Source organism: Toxorhynchites rutilus, chromosome 3 (assembly GCF_029784135.1).
Source record: "Toxorhynchites rutilus septentrionalis strain SRP chromosome 3, ASM2978413v1, whole genome shotgun sequence".
Lineage (NCBI taxonomy): Eukaryota > Metazoa > Arthropoda > Insecta > Diptera > Culicidae > Toxorhynchites > Toxorhynchites rutilus.
The window spans coordinates 86,691,611-86,697,906 of NC_073746.1; the positions used below are offsets into that span (position 1 = coordinate 86,691,611).

At 39.2% G+C, this 6,296-nt stretch overlaps 1 long non-coding RNA gene across 1 annotated transcript; it reads left to right on the top strand.

Annotated features, from left to right (window-relative positions):
* Positions 1-253: 253 nt before the first annotated feature.
* On the top strand, positions 254-5,421 carry LOC129780461 (uncharacterized). Its single transcript, XR_008743929.1, has 4 exons — positions 254-333; positions 545-721; positions 839-1,041; positions 5,073-5,421. It is a non-coding gene; the product is annotated as an uncharacterized LOC129780461 (long non-coding RNA).
* Positions 5,422-6,296: the final 875 nt, after the last annotated feature.

Below are 6,296 nucleotides of genomic sequence, written 5' to 3' on the forward strand. Positions count from 1 at the left end.
TAACAATTACTAAATAAATAACGAAATTTTATTTAAAAAAAACATGCAAAACATATGTACAAGTACCATGGTATTTTATGCATTCTACGATAGACTATTTACAATAACAAAAATTGCACAGAGTTCAACTCATGAACGGATATGAAATATTTCATAATGTCGGAGTTGACCAAGGAATGCATGCTATTACTTCGTTTCGTGGGGAAACTACTATTCATTGTTAGTGTGTGTGAGTGCTTCGAGCTTCGAGCTATTAACAATCATACGTTACAGAATGGAACAACGTATGCGGTGTCCCAAAGGATTCAATAATTTCCCGGAGATTCGTGATGGGTAAGTATCAAATCATATGGATATAAATTCTTTATCAGGGATACATGGGTACTTATTTTACTTGTATTTTCAACTACTAAACTAACTGCCTTGCTTGTTTCATCACCTTCTATTGTTCTTCTATTATGTTCGATTACCTATTAACCCTCACACTATAACTAACCTACAATATTAATTTAATCTATTTTCTACATCTCCAAACCAAATTTAGCGACATTGAAAAACATATTTTAATCAGATGGCAAGGAATTGACAAAGAGCATAAGCTTGAGCTTTAAAGGAAGACGGGAAGGATTTATTGAGACTATCCGGACGCCCTGTCCCACAGACACCCTATTATGGGCCAACCTGTTCTATCCTCGATCTGGGATTTAGCGAATGGATTCAGGTGAAACTCCCTAAAGAAGCATTATCGGGATGGATACCATCCTCTCATTTGACCTCCCGTTTCTCAAGAACCGGAGTCCTTTTGTTCACTTCTTATTATTCTTATGATTTTTTTTAGATCTACCTACGCTCGCAAATCTGCGGCTGAGAATGTGCCCAATGGTTTACCATTCATATCTGAGACCTCGTAGGAACTAGTACCCTTCCTGGCCATAATGATGCAGGGTGTATAAATCGGTCCTAGCTTCGCATTGAAGTCCTTAACCGCGGAAGATTGAAGAAAAGTGCGTTTGAACACTCGTTGACCCACAGTAAAAGTAGGTGAGTATCTTTTGTTCCTCAAATCATACCGAGCTTTCGTTGACTAATAAGCTTTTCGCAAATTAGCTATAACTAGCTCATAAATCTTCTTATTAATTCCTTCAAATTTTTCGATTCTCTGATCTACAGACTGATTTCCTTCTTTTTCTCGTGCGTTATCTGTCCCCCGATCCACGATTTCACTGCCGAAAATTATTCGATGAGGAGTGAATTTGGTTGAAACATGAATGGAGTTATTCAAAATAAACTCAATTTCTGCGATTCTGGTGTCCCATACACGCTGATTTTCTTGAACATATGTTCGAATCATGGAATTTATGGTACGATTTAGCCGTTCGGCCGGATTGGCTTGACTCCTGTGTCGAGAATTTGTCCAATGTTGCACCTCATATTTATGTAACAGGTCTTGGAATTCTCTAGACAGAAAAGTCGTCGCATTATCCGTTATCAAATATTGGGGAACGGATAGCTTTCGGAACCATTGATTTTCCACTATGGAACATAGACTTCCAGACGATATTTTCTTCACCGGAACAAGATGGCAGTACTTAGAGAATAAGTCCATTATGACTAATAAGTGTGCATTACCATTCTTGCTCCGAGGAAGTGACTGGATATAATCCATGCATATAATCAGAAATGGTTTAGTCGCAATTCGCTGCCTACCCATTTTCGGGACGGTTGAAATGGTTGGATGTTTGTTTTCTTTACACGATTCACAGTAACCGATATATCGTTTTAGGTCTGCGTTCATTCGAGGCCAGTAATATCTTCTCTTAACCCTTTCAATACATTTTTCGAACCCAATGTGCATGCTTTCATCATGTTCCTGTTTCATTATTTGCTGCTGCATCGAATCAGGAACACACTCCTTCCATTCGAACCTATAATCTAATAAATCCGACCGCGCGGACACAAATTTGAATAGCTTCCCATTTTCGATTTTGAAATCCATATATTTTTCCGGTTGACGTTCCACCGCTTTGAATAATTTTGGATACCACCCATCTTTTCTCTCGACATCTACAGCTTCGACTGATCGCGACAACGCATCAGGGACAATATTGCCCTTGCCTTTTCGGTGCTTCACTTCCATGTCGTACTGTTGGAGTGTTATGCTCCACCTACTAAGTCGGGAAGAAGATCTCCATTTCGCTTTCATAATGAAAGACAACGCTGAAGAATCTGTCACCAGAGTGAAATGCGTTCCTTCTATGTAACATCTAAATTTTTCAATGCAGCGGAGGGCAGCTAACCCTTCCTTTTCCGCTGCATGATAATTCAATTCGGCTCCTTTAAATTTTTCCGAGTGATACGCGATTACTTTTTCTGTACCATCCTGAACTTGCGTGAGGACTCCCGCAAGAGCGTTGTCGCTTGCATCAGTCTGTACACAAAATGGTAATGTGAAATCGGGATTGACCATCACTGGCGCGGAAATCAAACGTTCCTTGATATCGTTAAAAGCCTGCTCTGCTGCACTGTTCCACTGTACCCTTTTTGGCTTATTTTTCAACAAATTTGTCAAAGGTACAGTGAGTTCACTAAAGTTTTCGATAAACCTGCGGTAGTAGTTTACCATACCGAGGAATCGCCTTAGAGATCTCACGGAATTCGGAACCTCATACCCCAAGATCGCTTGGACTCGATCTGGGTTAGGTCGAAGACCGTTTCGAGATAAAATGTAGCCTAGATATGGCAGTTCATGGCAGCAGAACTTTGATTTCTCCAGATTGATGCACAAATTAGCATCTTTCAATCGTTTGGCCAACTCCCTTAATTTCGCTAAGTGGTCATCAAAAGTGTTGCTGACCACTACAATGTCATCCAAATAGACAAAAATGGATGGTTCCAGCACTCCAAAACCCAATACTTGGTCCATAAGTTTGCTAAGAGTTGCTGGACTATTTATGAGACCGAATGGCAATCGCGTAAATTGGAATAAACCTTTACCTGGAATTGAGAATGCGGTATATTTTCGCGATTCTTCCATTAAAGGCACCTGCAGAAAAGCTTGAGTCAGATCGATTGTCGAAAGCATCCTGAATGGTCCTAACTGGCTGAGTATCCTGTTTTGGTGAGGGAGAGGGTATGCGTCCCTTTTTGTCCGCTCGTTAAGCGATCTAGCGTCGAGGCACAATCTTACCTCTTCGCTATTTCTTTTCTTAACTGGGACGACTGGCAATGACCAATCTGACCTTGAGGGTTCGATAATACCCTCTTCAAGCATGTTGTCCACTGTACGATGTATTTTCCTTTGTATTTCGGGACTCCAAGGATAAGGATTACGGACAGGTGGTGAATTTTGGTACTCTTCTTTGAGTTCAATTTTATGTGTCATGTAATTGGTTTTCCCAAACTTACCAGGTTTTGCGGTTAGAAATAGTGATTTGGTATCCTCTAACTGTCTTTGCTGTTCATTATTTATTTCTATTGCATTTTCTCCCTCTTGTCCAACAATTTCTCCTACTTCGCTGCTATTGATCGTGGGTTCAATTCTAAATTTCTCCCAAAAATCATAGCCCAAAATGCATTTTCTATTTAATTGTGGGGCAAACAATACCGGTAAGATTTTAGTTTTTCCATTGAATGTGATTGGTACATCAGCGCATCCAATCACTTCTAGGTTCTGGCCCGCAGCTGTTTTCAAATTGATATTCGTGGGTTTCAGTTTTAGTTTCAATGCTTGAACTATTTTCCTTCCACCTATCCCTAAAATGGTTCTTGAAGCACCACTATCCAATAATCCTATCACAGATATCCCCAACATTTCCACCTTTGCAAAGGGTCTGTTATCTTCCCTGACATTAATGAATGCAGTTACTATTTCTGCATTCTGATCTCTACACATGCTTACTTGTGAATAGCCATGTTGTCTTAGCTGTTTTGGTGGATCAGCTATTGAAAATTTGTGAGGACTTGAAAAGTTTGTTTTACGACTGCGTTGCCTCACTGGGCAGTCGGTTTGGTGTTTTTTGCTTGGCAGTAAGGGCACTCCTTTGTGATAAAACCTGGGAAACCACACACTTCACAAAAAACGTTCCTTTGCTTAGCGCAACTTTTGAAATAATGCCCATTTTCATGGCAATTGAAACAAATCCCTCCCCTCACCGGGATGTACGCTCGAACAATCCTTTGTAATGCACTTGTTCCACTTGGTCCTGGAACTGGACTCTTAGTCCTATAAGGATTGCTCGGATGCGTACTAGAATTGTAATAGTTTTTTGTACCAAATTTATTCTCCTGAACTTTAAAGTTCGATTGTGGTTTCCAAAGCTCTTTCTGGAAACGCTGCTCAAAATCCTGTCGTTTATTATCATTTTCTTTAATTTGTTCTTTATTAGACCGTTCTCTTTTTTGAAATCTATTTTCTTGATAATTTGAATTCTTTTCCTTCCTCATTTGCTCGATTTCTTCTGTTTTATGTACAAATCTATTTTCTCGTCTTTGATAATACTGCCAATTTATTGCATCAAATTTCTTGCCAAATTCTTTCATTTTAGGTATAGTGGTAATATTCGATGCAAACATGGCACAACCGTTTCTACTTCCTTATCTAACTCTTCATCAATGTTCATTTCAACCTCACTCGTATCACTCTCTACCTCTTCATTTGGATTAGCATTGTAATTTCCATCCGTATTTTCATTATCCGGTCCATCGTTCGAACTATTTTCTTCGATTTGCTGTCTCAAACTTTCATTGATCATCTTCAATTCGGCCTCTCTAACCTCTGCTAGATGAGAGGAAGTTGAGAAATAACCATTCAACATGCTCAAACATTCCCCAGCTATCACAGCTAGAGAGTTCAAATCCTCCTCTCCACAAGCCTGACTTTTTAGTCTTTCCATTCGTAGAAGAATATGAATCAACCTAGTTTTGTAGCTCTGCTCTGGCGCTCTTTTCCCTTTTCTAATTTCCAACGCGTTTTTAATACTGTAAATTTTATCTCTACAGCTCTCTAATTCACCCATCACTGAATCCGCAATAAAATCTAAAAAAACCTCTTTCTGATTTTTTTCTTCTTTCAGGTGTGTTCGCAGTGTTCTTTCCAGTTGATTACGCGACCCATTTACTGGAATCTTGCGTATCTTCAGTTCATATTCCAACTCATCTATTGTTAAGTGAGCGGCATTCATAGCTCGATATTGCGACACAAAATGAGACATCGCCATTTTTGAGGACTGCTTGCACAAAAGGACACCAGGACAATGAATAATACAGAATTTAAAAAAATAACACTTTTATTTCATACACAATTATACAATTTAAAAACACGATCAATGAAATACTGTTACAAATAGATTAAAAATTGTTGTAAATTTAAAAAAAAAATAGAATATTGAATTAATATTATTTTTGACTAGTATAAGTAAAGATTTTAAGCATTGTAATACAGGTACTTATGTTTTTGGTTTCAATTTTCTTTATAGTTTGGAAGAACTCACATTGACTTTTTTAAGAACGTTTTGCATTTAGAATAACTCCATTCGAAATGTAAAAATCTAGTTTTAATTTGTTTCACTTGATTGTTGGTAGTCACATTAATCTTTCGCGTTCACTCAAGCTCATTCCGAACCGAAAAATTGTACTCTTCTCGTCTCCACTAACCGTTCTGTTATGTTATAGCTCAATACTAGCTCTTGAAATAATGGGAATTTTCCCAGAGACTTCTGTATGAACCAATAACGAATCTCGAGTTTTTCCCTTGCACAAATAGTTTTGAAACTAATTTTTGTTGGGCGCCAAAGTGTAACTTCGGGTTTCGGTGCTCGGTGGCACACACGAAACTCCCTTTAAAAATGCCTCAGGGTCGGCATACGCTTTATTATTTGCTAGGGGAAAAACCTCGCGTTTGGCTACGTTGCCTTGCCACCCACTTCCTTAACCTACACTCACCTGGAAGCTGGGCTGCGACGACTCGATGTTCCGGTTGTAGAAGGGATAATAATAATTCGTCGTCTGTCGGGAAATCGCGAATTCCCGGAAAATTCCGCGAGCACTCGCGGATAACGCACGATCGCACCTTTTTTCTCCATCCTCTTAAACCTTGATCTCCTTCTTTTCACCAATCTTTTCACTGATCTTATTCGCGCGAACAATCGCCTTTTTTTCCACGCGCGAAATATCCTTTTTTTTCTCTTAAAACTCGACCGTTCCGTCCAAAGGTTTCTTTTCCAGTCCCCTTTATACCTTTTCAAGCCTGGTCGTCAACCTCTCGACCCGGTCATTACCCTCATGATCCCAGGTACAGG